General features: G+C 36.7%; 1 protein-coding gene and 1 pseudogene across 5 annotated transcripts in view; one reads left to right on the forward strand and one right to left on the reverse strand.

The window, feature by feature from the left end:
• IMMP2L (inner mitochondrial membrane peptidase subunit 2) overlaps positions 1–12,727 on the reverse strand; it is a 690,748-nt gene that overhangs the window by 168,564 nt on the left and 509,457 nt on the right. The gene's annotated exons all lie outside the window — the stretch shown is intronic.
• Positions 2,880–2,998, forward strand: LOC111746517 (annotated as a pseudogene).

Consider the following 12,727-nt stretch of genomic DNA (forward strand, 5'->3'; position numbering starts at 1 on the left):
ACAGATTTAAAATAAATATGTAACATGATTTAATAAAAGAAAAGGCAAGGGAATGGAGTTTAAAGGTTGTAACTCTACAGAATGAAAAGGTAAATGACCATATTTGAATCTCTTACGGTATCTTTCAAACTATATCACTACCCTTCCGATTAAAATCACTTTTTAATTAGTTCCCAACAATCCATTCTAATCACTTTCAAATCAAAGATGCAGCTGTTTAGAATGCAGACTGTAGCACAGCTGTGGCTATGTGTACTTGACCTCCTGCCTGTTAACAAAGAGACTCAATTAATTATTTGCTGTTTTGGATGGCTATTTCATCTCACCTCTACCTTTCTTCGAGTGTTAAAAGGCTCAATTGCTTTATCGCCTTAACCTTAGCTTTGGAGATGCGTGCAGAATCTCTTCACTGCCACACTATAAACCATTTTGATTCATCTTATAATACTAATGCCATATAACATTTTAGAAATTCTCATTTGTGTCATATTCGTTTATTTATAGATTATTCCTGTCTCCACAAGGAGACGATAAGGAAAGTAGTGATCGCCTTAACCTCTTCATTGCATCCAGGCCTAAATCAGTTACCGGTGCTTAGAAAAACAAAAATTCTACAAAGAAACAAAAAGCAAGCAATAAATATCTAACGATAATCAGATCATAAAATATACCAATATGTCACTACTAGCTATCTCATGTAAGTAGAATCACAGGATATTTGTCTTTTTGTGTCTGGCTTATATTACCTAGCATCACGCCTTCCAGCTTGTTCCATGTCGTTGTATGTATCTGAATTCCATTTCCTTAATCGTCATTTTCATGATTGATGTTAGTCATTGTTTTATGAAGATCCAAAATCGTTTGTCGACCTAGTGGCAATTATTTGGTATATATCTTATGATCTAATTAAAATGGTAACTGAAATTTTGGAAAAAACCAACCTGTAACTCCTCCATTTTTTCTAAGAGATTTATACTGACGCAAAAATAAATAATTTTGAGTCTGTAGAGCGGCGCTGCTGAAATTTTAAAGTCTAGGATTGAGCCTGGGAACCTGGAATCCACATGTTAAAAGCACCCGGGTGAGGGTGATGTAGGTGGTCCTGCCACATCTTTGACAGACACAGCTGGGAACTCCCACAGGGAAATTTGTTCCCGACACATTCAACAAAGACACGAGCCTTAAAAAAGCCATCCCATATTTCCAAAATGAACATGACAAATAATTCTGATTTTAAAACATGTACAACCTTCTAAACTAGTGGGAAAACAAAATTTCCTATGAGGGAAAAAGCCCAATATTCTGAAAATTCCGTATTTAACTTCAATCCGGAATTGGATCTACAAGAGTATGGAACAGCATAACTCATACGAAAGAGCAAAACATCCCATTTCCAAGGTCGCTTGGAATAGAAAAACCTCCCTCAGAACAGGCACAATGACGAGAAACTATAACATAACAGAAGGCTATGGTGAAGAAGAATTTATTTCTTATGATACACAAGAATTTGTTCTTACAGTCATTCATTCACTCGACACCTATTAGCGGAAATGGCAACCAGGTACCAGTCTGTATGGCACTCGCTTACAAAACAGACCTTATGACAGTTCATGGCACTCATGGCATTTTTAGGGTTCAGGCCCATGCTGGCGGTATTACCTTGAGCAAGGTACTGCCCTCTCTTAGCATCTACCTTTCTTGAGTAAAAAGAGGTGATGACCAGTGGTACTGTTGATCCTCAAAGGCTGCTGCAGAGATCAAATGAGCGACTACACATAAGCTTTTGAGCATCTGCCTTTTTTGTAGATTGAGTCTCAGAATGAGCTAGTCACTTCCAATGGTGAGCTCCAGGGGGCTAATTCCCACTTGAAGTAGGAAACGGAGCTATAATATCTGAAATGAAAACCGCCAAATGAACTTCTCACTACGAAGATCATTGTGTACTATTCTGTGATGTCTGTGCCGTGGCCTGTTAAACCCAGATGACAATTCTGCCACCAAGCAGGAATCTCGACTCTACTTTCAAATAAACGTTAAATAGCTTTTCCCTCCCTCGCCCTCCTTTCTTCTTTCCCCTCTTCCTCCCTCCCTCCCTCCTTCTTCTTCTTTATGCTTTCCTCCCTTCTCCGATGGAACCTTCTTCATAAGACCTTTATAATAATTGAAGATGGTCTATGTAGATTAAGCCATTGGTAGGCCCAGTAAGTTGTTGACTTTTTTTTTTTTCTTTTCATTAGTTCATGAGCTGTTAAATTTGTAGTTAAATGTATTCTTACCGGACAATTTAATCACTCCAGTGAACTGCAAAAATTCAATCGACCAATTCTGTGTGGAAAGTGAAGGGAATCTAATAGTTCTATCTGCTGTGTATTTTAATTAATTGTTCATTGAAAAACTAGGTAACAAAACGAAAACAATGACATTGTATTAAAAACGCTCAGAAAGTACAGCCAACAGTTCATAGGACATCCCTGAAACACAACTAGAGAAACCTAAACCTTAAGAGATGTTCTGAATAAGCCACTAGAGAGTTAGTAAGTGACAAACATTTGTCCACTTTTTAGTCTCATATTCATTGTGTCAGAATTTTCTTTCTAGTATATTGGACTATGCCATTTATTAGTATGTTTTCTAGGTTTTTATCCTGAATATTTTTAAATGTTCTGATTTAAATAGGATATTTTAAGAGAGTGATATGTTTTGTAATCAGAAAAGAATGTCAGTGAATGATTTCTCAAAACCACAAATCAGATTGTTAGAACCAAAACTAAGACTGTGGGCATGAGACCCTCCACCTATTCAGAGAGCTATATTATAATTTCTCATAGTGGCTACTATTATTTGTAATGCGATTTCAATAAAAAGAAAAAATCAATATAGTCTACGGCCATGCTACCCTGATCAAGCCCGATCCCGTCTGATCTCAGAAGCTAAGCAGGTTCGGGCCTGGTTAGTACTTGGATGGGAGACCACCTAGGAAGAGCAGGTGTTATAAGCATAAAAAATAAAAAAAATAAAGGATTGTAAGCTGACAAGGTCCTTGCAATCTGTGAGATCAACCAAGTGTTGCCTCATTGAAAAAAAAAATCAATATAAAAGTATACTATAAGTAACACAAAGAGAAATTAATGGTGTCAGCCTAAAATTATTTTTCTTCTTGCTAAAAAGTTATGTATCCACAAATTTTGATATCAGATAAACAGATGTAACTATTCATTGTTAAAAGAATCACGTCCTACTTAGAACAGAGATTATCGTCTGCACTAAATGGTCCATGTTTTCATGTGAGAAAGAAAACGTATTTCGTCCCAGTTTGAACAGATTAATGATTGACACAAAGTCCCTGTGGAGCTCTCCTCCTGACTCCTTGATCTCTAAATTCTCTGAAAAATCCTTCTATGGTGCATATCAAACACAGAGCCCTCTTTTAAAAAATGAACAATCCAGAATTTCGCTAAATCCAAAACATCTTGTTTTAAAATTTGTGTGACTTAAAAAAAAATTAGAAATATGTAAATATAATTTTAAATGATAATAGAAAGTTAAATTAACTGATGAGAGGATCTGTAAATAAAATTAAGGTGGTTCAGTGTTATTTTAAAGATCAATGCTCGGTAATTCACTTAGAGATGACCATGAGTTGGACCAGCTGTTTGGTCAAATAAGATGTTCTTCTTGAACCTCATAAGATTTACATACAACTTTTCCAGAATATAGATATATACATATACACACAGACACACAGACACACAGACACACACACACACACACACACACACACACACACACACACGTATATATACATACACACATATATATTACCTAAATATCAATATAAATCGACATAGTGTATGCTAATTTTTTTCTGTGAGAGAATATACCATGTTGCCTAGCCATCGCTATAAATTTCTCTAAAGACTTTCCTAGTACTATTGGTTTCTTACTTTTTATTTTTTTTCAAAATCACCCTTGTTCCTATGATCCAGAAATAACTGCTAGAAACATTGTGGTATTTACCTTTTCTCATTTTTTTAAACACTATATATACTTTTTTTTTTTTAATGGAATAGTATATAACATTTTGTAACCTCTTTTTCAAAATTTAATAGTTCGTCGTGACAAGTTTTTCCAGTTCTTTACTCCCAAAAGATTGAGAAGTTTCAGGTGGACTAAAACAAATGAAAAGTGAAAGATTTGTGATTATCTCATTAATTCTAGCAATACTGGTGGTCAATGAGATACTAACCCAAATTAGGGCTTTGAGAGAATTGAATTATTGGGTTTGGCAGAAGTCACACTGCTAAAATTATGTGGGTAATTAACAGTTCTTGCCTACAGTTAGGTCTATATCTGGCAGATCAAACCAATTCGTCATGCTTAAACACCATTTAGGAAAACCTTGCTAAACTTACTACGAACACTCGGCCTGACAAAATAAACAATTACAAATACTCTCCTGGGCATGACAAAATGTTTAAAATAAAATTTGAGTGCTGTCTTACTGACTTTTCACTAATTTTTCTTTCCCTACATCTGGTCCCCTTTCTGTCGCCTCTCATATTTTTGCTCTGTGGAGACAGGTACCACCCAGAAGCCATACCTGCCACTTTGTCAGTTAGGAGAATCGAAACAACCATGGCTCAGTGTCTGGAATAGTAAGTACCTTCCATTCGTTAGCTTTTGTTGTCTCATTTCTTAGAAAAAAGAATGGAGAACTAAACATTAAGGGATTAATTAAAAAACGGATAGTGAGGCACGTTTGTGGTCAAACACATATAGCAAGAGCTTTTTCAAAGACTTTTTTTAGTGTTTCAGTGAGGACTGGTCATATAGTAACTGTGCAAGTTTATTAATACGTGCATCTGATTTCGGGTTCTATTAGAAAACCTGAAACAACACAGTGACTTCCTCTGTATAATTATATTTATTTTCAAAAACAATACGGATACATTCAATCTACTGTCCTCCAAAAGCTAGATCCTCCTGTGTCATGGAGGCAAAACTATAAACCTGAATCAGGTCCTCTACCCAAGGATACACCTTCATGAAGAAGCCACGGATTCGCAACTCCCTGTTTAAGGTGACATTTTGGCCCTAAGTTGATCACTAGTTACTCAGAGTTAAGTCATTTGAGCTCAGTTCTTACTGCATATGAGCTCATATTATGGAAAGAAAGATACACACAGCATAAAAATGTGCATCTCTGTTGGTAGTCTCAGGAGAGAAGTCTGAAGCTGAACAGACATAAGATCTAGCAACTCTAAATGACCGCTGGAGGTGACCGGACGAGGTCAAAAATGAAGCAATCTGTGGGCACCGTGAAGGAGTTGATACAATGGCGCGGGTCCGGGGCCTACCCAGAAAGACCACTTTGACTGTATGGACACGCTTGGTGCGAACTAACGATGTTTGAAAAGACATGAATGGTAGATACCAACCACACAGAATTCTCTCAAGTTAAAATTTTCTTAATTATCATAAATTAAATAATCCAGTTTCAACGTCACCAAGTAGATAGAGGTATTTTTTTATGTAGAATTTGTGTAATTCAAGTCTTCCGTAAAAATGGTAGTTTGTGAATTTCCTTAAACCATATAATTTTTCTCATCTAATTTCAAGTCATATGATAGAACCACCAATGATCCCTTCATCCCCCAAAACAAAAAGCTGCAGATTAAAGATCATTAACTGTAACCTCTTAATACCCCCACCCTTGATTTAGAATCATACCTTTAAAATTATTCTTACCATCAGTAAACATCATACATCCATAATCTTGATTCTGTTTATACTCATGTAATCATCAGCCAATAAATCCTCCTTGAAGTAAAAACATCTGAAGAACTCCACGAAAGTTTTATTAAAAAATATAAATACATTGGTCAATTCTGCCATTAAATAGAAGTTTTGGGCAGTGATTCTACATGAAACAAAACACAACTAAACACTGAAAAGAAGTAGAGTTAGCAAATTATCTGGCCCAGACTTCCAGAGAACCTAACAGCCTAACTGTCAAGCTCAGCACATAGAAATAAGACAAAAGATTTGTCCTCCTTTCTAAAAATAATAGTTGGTACAGTCTTAATGCTGTTAATTTGGCAGACCGACAATAAACACTGCTTCTTTGCAGTAAATTAAAAAAAAAAAAACAATCTTCTCAAAGTTCATTTTAGAAATTACAGCCTCCAGTTTCCTTTCTTCTCATCATCATTTAGAAATTAAATTACCAGAATCTAGAAATGCAAAACCATCACCTGGAGTCACATAAGAAGTGCTTTTAATATGTACCATCACAATCTTTCTTAGTTCCTACTCATATAATTAAATATTTATTGGATTCTACCTGTTTTGCTCTAATTGTACAAAGGACTAGAAGTGAAATTCAAAGTTGTTAACAAGTGTTATGATCAAGCACTGACCAATGAGAAGAAAGGTCAGCTGCCAAGACTGAGGTCACTGCATACTGGCTGAAGGTCACTCTGCATACTGGCTGAAGGTCAGCCCTTCTAAGGACCTATGTCCACACACACCAGGCAGCTTCCAGGGAAGAAAATGGGGACGAGAGCTACATCTTCCTTGTTATTTACTTAGTTACTAAGATTTTAGAATTTAAACTTCTCAGGTTTGCATCTTCCAAGTTCATGATCACTCACCCACCACAAAAAGTAAAACAGGTATGGACCCCAGATGCCAGCCACACATATACTCTGTAACTTCCTCCCTGCCAGTCACTTTAGGACTGAGTAACGGTCGCCTGACACAAACTATAATAAGCAGATGCCCCACCCCCCCACCCCCTCACACCGGAATTCAGACGTCACGCAGTCTCTTAGATGGTCTAACAGAGCACGCAGATGCGATTCCACCTGCCAGGCTGTTTAACACGGGACAGGTAAACACAGCTCTGCGGCTGGTCGAGTACAGCAGCATCTATCTACCCCAACACAGTGAAACCTCGTTTGTGAGGAAACGGATAAATGGGTATACGAGATATCAGGCTAATTTTAAATGTTCACGTTCTGCTTAAGCTCATGTAGACATTTGGCGTGCATACCAGCAAACGGCCTGGATTCCTAAAGACAGAGAATCGGTAAAGGCAAAGGCCGTCTACCTCTAGATCAAGTTCGAAGGAAGATTTAGGTTTATCGAACTGAATGTCTCAATATGGTGTTTCAGACTTGATCTCAAAACATCGGAAGTGTGTGACTGTCCCCAGAAAGAGCGAGCGATTTAGGCTGAAACAAGGATGTGGGCCCCGTGGAAACCAGAGTTGTAATGGTGACTAAACTTGAAGAAATCAGTAGAGATTTTTTTACTTAAATGTTCAATGCTTCTTTGGTCAATGTCTCTTTAAAGCTTCTACTGATATTTTATCTTTTCTAAAATTAATGGTTATAGCTGATGGTTGCGCCTGACTATCTGAATAAAAATATTTGTGTTCGAAAACAAAGACGACTTCTGTTTACCTCACTTACGATAACCGAATTAATTAGCAGAGGCCTGACCCAAAAATAAAACCGAAGTTATTACAACACCTAAGGAACAGAATTAATAGTATCTTCTCCACACTTCTTCGCAATGAAATAACAAAACCATTAAGAGCAGAAAATATCATGGTTTTTAACAAATTTTTTTTTCCTCTCAGGTAAGTTTGATTCTAAGTTTGATTCAGAATCAAAATCAGGTAAGTTTGATTCTAAGTTTGATTCAGAATCAAAATAAGATGAATACAATTTCTCTGAAGCTCAACAAATCTCAATTTTATTTGCTATCCATAGGCAGAAATTAAACACCATTAATAAAACTGAAACCGTTCCCATCCCTAACAGGATAAAGATTATTAAAATAATCTTTACAATTTGTACAAGAGATAACCAGAAACAACAAGTCACACCTAATGGTGGTTTAATAATACAGCTTATAAACTTAGGGAATACATGGAGTTCAATGAAATATTTCCTTCAAAAATAAAACCGAAGTTATTACAATATAACCAGCTATCATGTTAGGTGGAAAGCAGAACTTTGAAAAATTAAAAACAGCAAAAAATAATAATAATAATAATAATAATTTGCTAATTCCCTGAGGGAAATCTAAGCTTGCATCATAGACTGTGCCTTGGCAAAACCAATTGCCATGTGGCTCCAATTTCTGCTTTGTAATATCAGGGATTCCATCCACCCATTCAGAATTCAGCTTTTATACCTGTAAGGTGGGCAAAATTTTAGAACCCTGTTACCTGGACCCCGAGCCCCTGCTTTGGCTGTGGTGACTCTGCACCCTAAGGCGAGCCTCTCAGCCTTTTGATTAGAACCTGACTTAATTAATCTCCAGATACATACAATTTGAGCCTCAAGATGAGTTTAGGAGAGAGTCCTCCTGATATATTTCCATTTTAACCAAAGGTCTTTAAAGATCAAAAAGCCTCTAAGTTATGGAGGACCCCGTCTCTACCACCTCAAAGAGAACAGGTTGTGGGGGGTAGTGATCTGGGTTTGGAGGCTTCCCAGGTCTCTTGAAAACCTTACCATGGAAATCGCCACCTACTACTACTACCTGCAGTGTGAAGCCTGTCCCCAGCGAAGAGAATTTTAAAAGGATAACGTAGAAACAACATAATATAGAGAAGAGAACACAAACGTCAGAGTCAGAAAACTTAGTTTTGATTCCTGGTCAAATCTCATAGCCTCCCTGGGCCTCCGCTGGCTAATTTTTAAAACAGGACCCCTATCCCCGCCCCCCACCCCAGTGCTGAGATGCTATGACTACGGTTGAACTACATCTTCACAGTTGGTACAAAAGTCAAACAATAACATTATCCCCCTCAAGAAAACACCCTAGGACTCTCCATCATGCTCCACATAGCTTACCTACGAAATATTTTTCTTCTTGGATTACCTATTTTCCCAAGGGGAGATAAAGTGCTATTTAATGTTGTGATTACGACCTCCAGTTAACCCCTAGTGAAATAGTAAAAACTTCTTAACCCAAATGACAATAGCAAAGAAAAATATACATCAAACTAATGGAAAAGGGGTATGAAAGCTTAAAAGCACCAAAAATGTACCTTTCCAAGATTACTCCATTACTTATCTATTTACCTAGAGTGTATGAGCAGGTAACAAGTTAAGATTCAAGAAAGAAGTTGAACAACGTATTTAACTGAGCTGAATAATCTGTAATATTTATAAAGATGTCAAGGAGGAAAATAATAGTTGAATTCCCACAGAAACAAGCGTTCTTGTTATTTCTAAACGCTTGGCAGAGGAAAGGATAATGAGAGTTGACAGGTATTGACGCTGCACTGTATTCCGCTCAGTGATCCTGTTTTAGAAAACACAATGACAACTCTGTTTGAACCGAAACAGTTATCTTTTTAAAACTACATTAAAAATGTTTAATTTTTCTCCCCCCCGCCCCATTGGTGTCTTTGTCAATCATTTTGAAGGTTTCTCTGACTCTAATATTGTGGAATAGTCTATTTCCCACACTGTGTTTCATGGAACATTAGCTCCGGGGAGCACTAGCTTTCCAAGATGTTAATGGCAGAAATGGAAAGCAAGGGTTCTCTGGGAAATTAAGCGCTGGAAACACTAGGTTAGAGGAGGGAGACGTGGTCCCTAACGGTGGGGTGTCTCAGGAGCCTTTCATATGCTAATATGCACTGTACACTACTAACAGATGGGTATAGTATGCAGGTGTCCAAAATGTCTTTAAGAATAGAATCTCTCTTTTGCCAAAAATGTGTTAACATCTCACAGATGGTATGAAGCACACTGCTCTATAATTTAGTAAAGAAGCATTACGTTCATTTAAAGATATTAATTAAAAACTGTAGTTCTTCCTGTCAGCTAAGGAAGGTCCTGTTAGAATTATTTGTATCTTCGGAAAAAAAGGGCTACTTCTGAAAAGATTAAAATTCATCTGAACATCAAAAATAAGGGAGCAATTAAACGAATTATAGTGTTCCGAAAATAAAGGAGTATGTATTCAATAAATATGATGTTGTCGAATAATGCCTGAGAGTTTGGAAGGGTTTTCACAATATATTAAGATGTAGGAATAGAGTATGTTCAATCTGATCTAATTTTTTTTAAAAAAATTACGTGGTTATGAGCATATGGACAAAGGGTCTGAAAGGATAGAAAATAAGGTATTATTTCTGAGTATATTTGAGTATTGGGATTAAAGAATCTCTTTTATTTTTGTCTGTAACTTCTCATTTTTGAAAATAAATATGTAGTATATTTACAATAAATGATATTTCTAAATAAAAATATTAATATACAACTGAACATATACCCATGATAAAATTCCGAAGCTGTTTTATAGTAAAATGTAAAAACAAAATAAAAAACATATTTTATCTCTTTCGCTACAAACATGGGAAAATTCTTTTAAGACATGAGAAAAAAAGTGCAAAAGTGATTGCTAGTAGTGAAAAAGGTAATAACGTCCACTTTTTTTGGAATCTCTTTTTCTATTCTATAATTTCAACAAACAACACATATTTCCAAGCTTTCACTACAAACCTATGCAGACAACGGCCAAAGTCATTTTGTGCCACTAATCATGTGTTGACCAATGCACCAGCAATGACTCTACATCAAGAGCCTGGCTCAAGAAAAACCCTTACATTATTTTCTGTTTATTGAGCCCAATAAGAAGTACACAGGAACGAGTAGCAAATAAGAGTGTATAAAGCAAATGTTTATACAGTGGAGCATAGATATGCTCTGACAATATCCCTAATGCTTTGTAACTATAAATTAATTCCTAATTATCTCTCATAATCATGAAAATGTTAAGCAACATTTAAGTAACTATGTTTGTGAACTTCTTCAATAATACCTTAAAATTCATAGCCACGACCTCTACAAATAATCCTAGCTGAAAGTTCACATTTAAATATTGGGATATAGGAGGTTAGTAGAAAAATCTGAATTAGACCATATTTAAAACCACAGAAGAAGGTATTTTTTATACCCACATTTATTACCCGTGATGTACTCATAGCTAGCGCTATTTCTCTAAATATTTCATTTTTAGATATTTCAATCAATAAACATTTTTCGTGAGCGACCTGGAATAGTAGAAAGATCATAGGCATTGGGGTCAGACTGACTACTTCTGATTTTTGCCTTGGAAAGCCTCCTTTTCCTTGTCACATTCCAAATACAAGCCTTTATGATCTTGTAGCTGGGTCACTGCATAAACCGCCTAACCGAGCTCCCTAAAGCCAGAGCTGATCTGCTCTTAGCTACCCTACTTCCCAGACTGGCTTTTAAAAACAAGCCTGGAGACATCATTTCCTACTTAAAAACTTCTGTCGGTTCCCCAGTGATGTGATATATAGAAAATTAGGCTGATGAGATCTGCCCCTACAGTCCTGGGTTATACACTCTCACCCACGGTAAATTCCGAAGTATTCTGGAGAAGAATAAACTCATATTCGTAAATGGCACCTTTTTATTAATGTTCTTTCTTTTTTCTCTCTCAGAAAGGAAAATTTTCTATTTTTAATGCAAAAAAAAAAAAAAAGAAATCGCGTTGTTTTATAATTAAAAGTAAATTTCATGAGTTACACTGAATTAGCACGAATCCTTATAACTTGTTTACATAGCTCTGGTATTCCAAACTACATCATTTAAGATGATCGATGCAAAATCCGCAAAGAATTAATAAATGATAAAGCTCTGTACATATTATTATGTAAATGTTAGGGTCTTGACGAAGCCCCTCGGAGGTGGCGAAAGGCCAGGGCCCCTCCAGCTTATAAACCTCTCATCTTATTAAAAAAATGGAGAAGGACCCTAACATGCCTGCGTCTAGTGTGGCTTGTTCTAAATGTTTATGTGTAAAGATTAACATGTTTGACATTTAAAAATGCAATACGATGGAATTGTGCTACCCACAAGATAATTTAAGACTTTTATCGTCATATTTATTAATATGATGATGACTTTTATCATCATATTAAAAAAATATCATCGTATTTTTTTACAGTCTATTAAAGGTGGTATAGCCCAGCAACAAGAGCAAAGCTCGAAGTTTTTGATGGCCATCCTTTTTCAATCTTGTCGGTGTCTTCGTCACTACGTGGCACCATCACAATCGCTCATTTTAGGCCTTTTTGAATGGAAGCCCAGGCCCGCGGGGTCATCCTGAGGATATCCTCCCTGTGATGGTTCTGGTTCTGTCCCCAGACGCAGACCAAGTGACTAATTTTTTTAAAAAAAACTTTTGAAAGGCAAACTACTGCCAGTCTGCTGATTGCACAGGTAACACATCCCTAACCACGTCGACGCTTCCGGCTGCCTAGGAGAATGCTTGCATGTACCTCCTCCTGATGACAGGCCTTCCACATCACTCCCTCCTGATCACCTCCAGCATACCTCCTGCTACCCGCCCACCTAGTCAGCTCCGACCGAGATCACGCTAACCTTCCCTGTGCTTTCGCTGAAGCTGTTCGCTCACTTTCCCAGGAAACGCTTCCTTCCCATTTCTGCCATCAAAATTCTATCCATTGGCCAAGCCTTTTTTTAAACATCCTCTCGTATGAAACCGTCACTGTTCCTGACCTTTCATTTTGTTTAACCTTGATCATATTTATTTTTCATTACGTAATTTATGATATATAATACATGTATATGTGCATTTCTTTTATTTCCTCAATGGATTATAAGTCTACTGAGGGCAAGTAAAATCTTGCATTGACCTTGACATT

This window comes from Pteropus vampyrus, unplaced genomic scaffold, assembly GCF_000151845.1.
Source record: "Pteropus vampyrus isolate Shadow unplaced genomic scaffold, Pvam_2.0 Scaffold192, whole genome shotgun sequence".
NCBI classification, from domain to species: domain Eukaryota; kingdom Metazoa; phylum Chordata; class Mammalia; order Chiroptera; family Pteropodidae; genus Pteropus; species Pteropus vampyrus.